We start from the raw sequence: 10025 nt of genomic DNA, 5'->3' as shown, positions 1-10025 counted from the left end.
TAAAATAAATGGCAGCGCCGCTTCGGCGCTTCACGAATGACAAAACACAAACAAGCGCACACAGGGAGGCAGGGACATAATTAAAGATATAACTCTAAGCCAATTAAATTAAAATGTGCATTGTGCAGCCGCTCTGAGGATAAGGGTCCTCCCAGGTGGATTAGCTGAAAGATGCATTGTGACAGAGCTGCTTTTATTTCTGGCTGCATGAAACTTCTTACGGATACCTGTTTCTCACGGGACGGCCACGCCCCCGACAAAGATGGGGTGCGTAAGCTCAGGAGTCAAAACTCCTATATGACTTCAATGCCTCATCAGCAATGCAGAACTTGAAAACAAATACATATTTGTGAGCTATAAGGAACATTAAGCTTAACAGAATATGAAGAATAAACCTTGTCTTCCATAGGGGAAATTATTTTTCCACATTAGCGGAAAAACACATTAGGAACGAACACATTAGCGCAGAGGCTAATGGCAGAAAAGTAATGCTAATACAGGCTTTTGTCTACATTAAAAATAAAAAGTAAAAATTAACAAAAAAATCTTTTAAAAAAACAAAACAATTATATGATGGAGAAGTTGAGAGGTGAGAATCCCAACAGATTCTAAATAAAAAAATTTTTAAAAATTAAAATCTTTGAAATTCAAATTTAAAATATTTTTCCAGATCTAAACAAATCTCAAGACCTTTTGGCGGGAACTCGCCGCCGCCACGTGGCGCCGCGTCCGTGGGAAGTCCTGTTTCTCACACCTGCTGCACCGACCCATCATCATTAATGACAGGAGCTAGGAGACCAGAGAGGATGTTTCACACCATCTGGCTCTCAGTAGGAAGCAAGCTGCTTTATTAAAGGACACGGTTAACACAGAGCAGGTGTGATCGAGTCCCACAGGAGGCGGGGGTTAAAACTAAAGGTTCATTCACGCTGAGGCGTTTCCTCACACGAGGGAATGCCGGCGACAGGTGGAAGATTCAATTTCCTGGTGCTGGTTCCTCCAGGACTCACTGGACTGGAGTTAGACGGGACCGTCCTGTTCTGACCCACGCTGTGATCACGTAGACACGTCACGGGCAGAAACGGCTGCTATTGGTTTGTAGATTTAAGTTTGACCCAATCAGAGCAGAGACACGTCCGTCAGCCAATCATCTTCTCAGGACGGGTTCAGCCGGGATCACTGGTCATTAGCAGACGGATGGCGAATGTCAGGGTGGTCGTCTGCTCTCTCTCTGGTATTATAACATCATTCTTGGAGGGAAATGGCCCCCATAATTACCATTTTTGCCATCTGTCTGGATGGCAAGACGATGCTGGAGTGAAAGGCACAGAGGATACCCTGTTTGTGTGTGTGTGTGTGTGTGTGTGTGTGTGTCTGTGTGTGTGTGTGTGTGTGTGTGTGTGTGTGTGTGTGTGTGTGTGGTAAACTACATAAAGCCTGTCTGTCTTTGTCCTCGGTCTCTCTGAGGAACTACACAGGCAACCTGTGTCTCTGACGCTGACGTTCGCGCTGCGTTCAAGTCACATCAGATTTACCAGTTTCAACCACGGAAGTATCATTTAAAAACCAGTCAGTGAAGCAAACGTCTGTTTTCTGATGCCAAAGCCCAGTACTCAAGGAAGACCTGATCAATCCTCTACTTCTGAACTCAACACGAATGACGCTGTGTTGAATTTAAATGCTCTTCTCTTTCCTTAAACCGCCTCAGAGGGGAGTCGTGTCGGGTTTCATTCTGGATGGGATTGTTTTCACTGATATTAATCAAGCCAACATGAGAGTCCACCTTTTCGTCTCAACTCTGCCCTCCTCCCCCTTTTTGTTCATTATCCTCCCCTCTCTGCATCACAATTTAATTTCTAATTCCAATTGAAAGTCCTGAAGTGATTCCCTGGTTTAAAAACAAAAAACGTGTGTTTGTGTGTGTGTGTGTGTGTGTGTGTGTGTGTGTGTCTGTGTGTGTGTGTGTGTGTGTGTGTGTGTGTGTGTGTGTGTATGTTGGACTACAGGGACGTTAATAAACACCTGATTGGTATGTTCGTGAACACCGGCTCACGACATCTGTGAATGTAGAATCAGAGGGACAAACTGTTCATCAGACCATTAATGAATTGCAGTGCTGCTGCTGCTTGAAGATGAAGATTGATGGGCAGGCCCAATAATTGACGGCGGTGTCACCACGGCGACGCAAGCGTTGCCTCAGCCCGGTTGTCCCTGTGAAACACATTTAAGAATGGCTTCTTTTTTTTCCCACCATAAATCCATAAAAATGGACCCGAAAACAAATATCCTGGATTAGTTCCAAGCTAACCGCTAACTGTTGCCCAACGAGTCAAATCATCCACGTTTGAATCCCTGATCCCATCGCTGCCTGTAGCTGCAGCTATAATAGATGCTAATACTGTGCTACAAGCTATAACCCTCCACGCTCCCGTGTCTTGTCTCTCCATCTGGCGCCGTCTGGCTGGAGATCCGGTTCATCCTTTAATATGTGAGACTGGTGCTCGCATGCTGGCTCCATATTTAAAACCAGTGTTTACCTCCCACATGATGAAGATTGGAAGGGAGTTGCGAAGCCTTTCTCGCAGGTGGGAGAGATCTCCCGGTCTATCTTTTGGAGGCTCCGTTACATTTTCAGGACACCGGGCTGGCACCGCTTCCTGTTTCCTGTTGAATAAATCTGGCGGCTGGAACAGAATGTTCCCTCTGACAAAACTGCAGCAAGTTTTTGCTGCTGAAATCGAGTCGCTGCAGTGTTTGTTACGTAACGTAATATATGCCAAGACCAAATCATCAGACTGTTTAAAAGGCGATCCTGATGATAACGTGAACTGGAGATCGCCTTCAAAGATGCTTTACGTCGAATGAAATTATTTTTTACACAACACATCTACAGGCATTCTAAGGATTGGGTCTTGGTTTGTTTGCCCCCTCTGGCAAAATACACAACTTTCAGAATTTCTGATTTAATGAAATGGAAGTGATTGAAGCTGATTCACCAGATGTAGGTGAAGTCTGACCTCCGGCTTATCTAGAGAGTCGTCCCTCCCACTGGGCCGGCTACCTGCATCATGCAGCTAATGACCCATCTGTAGGTTCACCTGAGGAAACCTTATTATAGTTTTCACTTCCTTAAGTTTGATCATTGGCTAATCCATGCAAAACAGTAGCAGTGGACCAGAAACTGATTAACAGTTAAAGATCCAGTCAGTCCTCCTTCATGGGTAAGAGTCCTGAACCCGGATCCTCATTTTGACTCCCTGCAAGGCTTAGACGCTCCGATCCAATCAGAGCGACACGCCTTCAGCCTTACTGCTCAGTATTCGTGAGGCTGAATGACCCTCATCCATCTCACTGGTTGGACGCCGACCACACGGCTGTGTAACTACTTAATATGTCTCGTTTGTTACAAGCAAATCACTCCACCAACAAACAACCGACAGGCACCACCACCCGCCGAGTTGAGAAAGAGCCAGCTGTCAGTCTTTTCCTTGTCCTGGCTGGGCGAGGTAAATTAAACAGCAGGTCTCGTTCTGCCCTTCCAGCAGTTCCACCCAGTTTCAGCGTCGCAATCATACTTTCCAGAACCTCAATGCTGTTGTTTCGGCTCAGCCCAGCGGGTCGCAGAAAATGCAGGAAATTGTGTTATTTAATTCTGGTACAGATTGTTAACTGCATAATTGATTATATCCATATTCAATAAAATCCATAGGGTGATCTTTGGTTGATCTTGGGCTGTCGTATCAGAATCCAGGGTTTGATCGTCAGTGTATAATCGTGTTTAGACAAAGGTTGACAAACATGTTAAGTTTGTAACATGGTCCCCTTGTTTAATCTGTAGGGGTCACTTCAGTTATTGTTCATAATTTCATAATTATTCTCAATTTAAACCAATAAACCCAAAGTCGGTAAAATGACTCCAACTTAAAGTGATGGTTCTCCAAGCAAAGGTCATGATTGTGAGCACAAAAAAGTTACACAAACTAAGTTGCATAACGTTTGACTTTCTGTCTGTTAAGTGCTTAGAGAGATCTGCAGATGTGATTAAGCGCTATATACTCTAAATAAAAGTTGATTGACTTTAAAGCACAGAAACTTTGCATCTGAGTTTGGCAGTCGGCTCTAGACTCCTCACATTCCTTTCGAAGTTCGCTGTCTTCCAACTGAAAAGAACTTGAGTCATCGAAATGCGTATATAAATAAACACTCAACAGTTTATATTCATCGTTCAAAATTAGCTCCGTTTTCATCAGATTCAACAAGAAAATGAGTCATCGGTAATAATCATCAGCTGAAACACTTGAGAATTAAATGGTGGTATTTCTGTCTTTACCAAAGGGCAATGTTTCTCCTTCTTGATCATCTGATGAAAATAGATGGACTGACATCAGCACGACGTTAGCAAGAATTCATCCTGCAAGGCTCAAACATGGTATCCGAGCCAGGTTGACTGAATCATTATGTCTAAGGCTGGTAATACATGAACTAAAAATTGGAACGATACAGAGATGATTAGCATGGCTTCTACGTCTAAAGCTGGGTATCTGTTAGCGGGCCCAGCATTGACCCTTGGGGGACACTGTAGGATCGGGAGGCCGAAATCGAAAAGGTTTGGGGGAAATAGCAGAGAGACTTGCTGTTGAGGGAGGAAAATATCGCAAGCCAATGGATTAAATAGTTTTAATAAATGTTATAAATGGTTTTCAAATGTAAACAAAGACTCAAACTGTTTGAGGCTGGTGGGAACAGAACCAACAGCGTCAGCATTCAGAAGAGCTTTCACCTCAGGGAAGAAGGAAACTACGACATTGAAACGTGTTAATATAACTGGGTTTTGTTTACTATTATTGCAGTCGCCAGGCAACGCAGAGAGATGAATTCTCCTCGAACGAATTTGGAGAGACTCCTCACAGTCGTCTAACAGCTGATCCTGGGGGCGGGTGTTCGCTGAAGAACACAATTTGTGCTAGTTGTGAGGAAGGCTGTGCAGGGATGCAGAAAAATGGTGTCTCTGCTATAGCGGACAGCTAAGCGCTGCACAGCAGAGGTCTGTGGTTGGTGGCTGGACTGTGGCAGCTCTGAGGTGTGGAGCTGTGTGAATACAAAGCAGGAAGCTGCTGGCGGAGCTTCCTGCTCAGTCAGACGTCCAAAATGATAAATTATGGAACGCTGGGAGAACAGCTCCATGTTTTTGGGTTGTGTGCTACCGGCTGCTGGAGACGAGTGACCAGACATGTGGGTTTGGAGTCAGGGGAGAGGATGCACAATTTACCGCCAGTCAGCAATTTAACAACTGCAGCCACACACACACACACACACACACACACACACACACACACACACACACACACACACACACACACACACACACACACAGACACACATATTTTAATTGTGTTCCGACTTATCAGTCCCTCAGCCCAGTGGCTTCCAGGCTTTTTCACTTCCAGAACCCCTGAGGTTACACTAATTACCCCATACCTCTGCTGCATTATGTTAAGCATTTGTCTATTTATACATAACAACTTTTTTATATATATGTTTTGCCACAAAGTGTCTGAAACCCACTGCACCGATGCTACCTATGAATGGGACCTGTTGTGTTTTAAAGATCCGCCACCTCAACCCGCCGATCTGACCTGTCCAGCAGCCGCAGGATCCTTAGCATGATGCTAACACGCTACTGGCCACGTGAGAATCACTGAGGCTTATTCCTCTTGACAGAAATGGTTTGCAGCAATGATTTTTGTCCTGTTGGGCACCCTTACTTCCTATACACTCTAAAAAATGATTCAAGGACTGAGTAAATGTGACAGTAATATATACAGTAGTTATGCATGCTCAATAAAATTTTTGAATTTCATCATGATGAGTATTTGATTTGACTACATCAAAATTAATTAGTAAAACTCCAACAGGAATATTTCTGTGAAATAGACACATGTAAATTAAGTTTACTTACTTAAAGTATTATTTGACTCACAGATTACATGGTTTAAATATTTGTAATAATAAGTTTATGTTTCACCAACCTTTTCGAGAATATATGAACAAATATCAGTTTGTTTCAATAAGTGCAATAATTAAACAAGTCAACTCAATTTTATTGGAGACGTAACTAACAACTTAAAAACATCAAGTAAACAGAAGGGAACCGATTCCACATTTTTACGATTTTGGGGCGCAGGTCACTCAGTCTGGCAGTGGTTCAGCGGTAGAGCAGATGTCTGGAAGGCAGAACGCCCAGCCATCGGTGGTTCAAATCCTGCTCCCGCAAGGACATCCCTCGGAGTGTGAGTTGACAGTGGGAAGTGTAAACTCACCTCCCAGCCACTGCCAAGGTGCCCTTGAGCAAGGTGCTGTCCCCCCTCCTTTTGGGGTGTGACCCCCCCCAAATTTACATTTACTCAATTTGCGTAGGTAATTGAACCAAATCAATTCATTCAGACGTACTAGAAAATATTACTTGGATTTTACTCATGACTCAGGTTTTGTTTTAACAGATTTGAGAGCTGTCATATCTACTCAATATTTGTAAGTGTAAAAATGTTTCACTGATTGAATTAAGTAACATGCAGTATTATTTTTTTGAGTGTATTGTACCACCAACTTCCTTGTGAACCTGGGGACACGCCCCCTCAGAAGCCAAATTACAGTTTAATCTAAATTGTGAGTCAGTTTACTGTGTCACAAGTTTATAATTTGTTAACTATCATTTTAAAACAGCCACATCAGAGAGGAAGTGTCATCAATCTGACCAAATAAGGTCAAAAACTCCGCCTCCCCACACCTTGTAGATGCATTGTGAATATTTTAAGGTCTGCTCAGTCCATTCAATAGTTTTCAATTACAATAATATTTTTATTTTATTTTCATAAAAATCTTCAAGTTTTATCAGTCCAGCAAACCACACACATGGAAAAGCAAGTAAAAAGCTGCGGCGCCTTTGGTCCAAAAAATTGAATTAAACGGATGCGGTCACAATCGGTGCACACATCACATCCGACAGCCCCGAGAGAGATGGAGAGAAGGAGGGACTCACGAAAAATAAAGACAGGACCAGGCAGATAATGAGAAACTGTGAGACTGAAGTCGGAGAAAAACAGATGAAGAGGGAGGAGAGGCCAGATTAGCGAAGCATATCTCCAGACCAGCATAATTACCCATCATCCTCCTCTGTAATACTTCTCTTATCGCTGGGCTCTTTGGAGAGAAGAGGCTCAGAAACTTTTGGAAACTGATCCGTGTTCCTCATTCCTCCCTCCTCCTCCTCGGCTCCCCGGCTCCAGTTGCAGCGGGTCAGGAGAACGGAGGAGGAGGATGAAAGCAGAGGAGGAAACTTTTTAATAACTGAAGGGAAACAAGAGTGAGGATGAGGAAGGCGTAAAGGGGTGGAGATGAAAACGACAAGGGGAGGACAAAGAGGAGAGGTGGAGGTGTCGTGTCATGAAGAAACAGGAGAGAGATAAAACTGAGAATGGCTGATAAGTTTCCCTGGGGGGTGGAGAAGTTTAAAGAAGCGAGGAATCTTCTTCCAGTCATTAAGGGAGCTGTAAGGGTGGAGGCTCGTCTTCATCAAAGGTCCTGCAGAAGAAGAAACGAGCGAGACTGACTTTTTTTTTGTCAGTTTCTTGAAAGAATGATATAATTCATAATTGCTTTGAGATTTTTGTGAAGAACTCTTGAGTTTTACTTTTGTTTAGTCATATTTTTTTTAGTGTTTTAAGAGGATTTCTCATTAGTTTAAGCTTTTAAATGTAAGGTGATAATTACAAATAATGAAGTCATCATTAATATATGATCTGCAGCAAAACTTTACTGGAGCTTTGTTCCGCTGGACCGCAGTGACGTTTGTAGGGATTATGAAACTATCCAGATTTCCTGTTGTGTGTGATATGAATTTAAAGAATGATGCATATAGGAAAAGCACCACAAATGTATTATTTGGCTTGATGGAGAAAGACAGAAGGTCAAAATGAGCTCCATGGTGTCTTTGTAGATCTACAGAAAGCCTCTGGCAGGGGGCCCACAGAGGAACTGAGGTGCTACATGAGGAAGTGGAACAGTGGTGAGGTGTGCTACAGGTGAGAGGAGTTCAAGGTAGAGGTGGGACTGATCAGGGATCAGCTCTGAGCCCTTTCTGTTTGCGGTGGTGATGGATAGCAAGACAGATGAAGGTAGACTGGAATCTCAATGGACCATGATGTTTGCAGAAGACATTGTGATCTGCAGTGGAAGCAGGGAGCAGTGGAAGAGCATTTAGAAAGGTGGCAGCATACGTTGGAGAGGAGAGGAATGAAACTTGGCTGAAGTTAAGCAGAATATTTATGCGTAAATGAAAGGACTGGAAAAGGAGAAGAAATAGTGAAGGTGAGGGACTTTAAATACTTGGGATGATGTGAGATGTTTTGGAGACAAAATTAGAGAGAGCATACTTTGATGGTTTCAACACTTCCATAGAGGCGATCGAAAGTATATTGGTAAAAGGGTGTTGAGGATGGAGCTACCAGGCAAGAGGACTACCAAAGAGATGGTTGGATGTATGGGCCGTTGATGTTAGACAGGAAGATGCTGAAGATACGTTGACATAAAAAAGGATGACGATGACGATGGAGACCACTTACAGGACAAGCCGAAAGGAAAAGAGTAAGACGACACATCTCTTAATATTTCATAGTTCTTTAAGTCACGGGAATAACATGTTCAGAAATCTCCGATGTGTCCTGAAACTAAAAATGAAGGAATGAGTTGAATTATTAATGTCTGCAGTGTGAAATCCTGATTGCAAAAGTGAAACGGTGGAGTTGCGGCTGACTCTTTGGCTTCCTGCTCCACCTTCACATTACAGACACTAATTTCATTCAACTTTAATCTGAAATATCTTAGTGGAGTTTTTTTTTAAATCCACAAAAGCAATTACCATGCAGCATTGGACCACGCGCACAAGAACAAATAATGCTCACTGATGCATTATGTCAGCACTCATAAAACATTCAAGGTGGACTGATTTATACGTACGAGCCTCTCATGAATGCTAACGACTTGTTATCTATTAAAGATTACACATTAGAGTTGGTGCAAAGCAGAGTGTAATGCATAATAAGGGATCATTAATAAAGCATGTGTCATTATAAGTCATGACACCGCTATGTGTGGAGGGATGAGCTCAGGGTGAGGGCAGAATAAATCCTGTCGAAGGCCTCATTTGCACTGGTGTGAAGAGCAACCCACTGGTTTCCTCCATCGCTGCCTGTTTCTAAAATTAAACTGTCAGAGGTTCACATAAAATGTGACATGAAACATCCAAATAAAGCAAAACGCTTTGGCACAGAGATCACGAGCGATGAATAATTTCCACCCTTAGAAACTGAATCCTAAAAATTAAAGAGCTGCACCGATAACAGGACGAGATGCTGATGAACAGGAGTGTGTTCGGTCACCAGTATCACCAGTAGAGCACCACAAAAAGAGAGGGAATCCCAGTAGAGATGAGCAGGAAGGATGTCAGTCTGCTTACAGACTTATTTCTAACAGACTCACGGTGATCTGAACAACACACGAACAGAAAACACTGATGAACCTTCCCAGAGGCGGCCGATCTTTCAAAATTCCATAACGGAAACAGAAGAGGATCCAAATTGGACATGAGTTCAGGAATGTGGACTAACTTGTTGGAGTTTGTTTGTCGATCACCTGCACAGATGACCGTTTTTCACCTGTTGATCAGTACTGGACGTACAGCAGGACTTCATCAAGTAGGAAACAAACTTTATCTCATCGGTCAATCGGGGATCCGAACTCGCGGCCTCGTCGTCCCGTCTGCAGGCCGCCGTCTCCCTCGGCGAATCGAGGCATGACGACAAGCGAAGCGATCGCTGGTGGCTTCATGCAAAAGCTGCCTGTCAGAAAGCATCGCACGCCGTCGCCGAGTCATTTAGAGGGCAGTTTAAATGTTCTGGCTGTCTTTAAGGCATTTCTGCTCCATTGGACTCTTTACCACAGAAAAGACAAACAGAGGAGCTGACAGA

The sequence above is a fragment of the Antennarius striatus genome, chromosome 6 (genome assembly GCF_040054535.1).
Source record: "Antennarius striatus isolate MH-2024 chromosome 6, ASM4005453v1, whole genome shotgun sequence".
Classification (NCBI taxonomy): Eukaryota; Metazoa; Chordata; class Actinopteri; order Lophiiformes; family Antennariidae; genus Antennarius; species Antennarius striatus.
The sequence above is the reverse complement of the archived record's forward strand: the minus strand, read 5'-3'. Positions refer to the sequence as shown.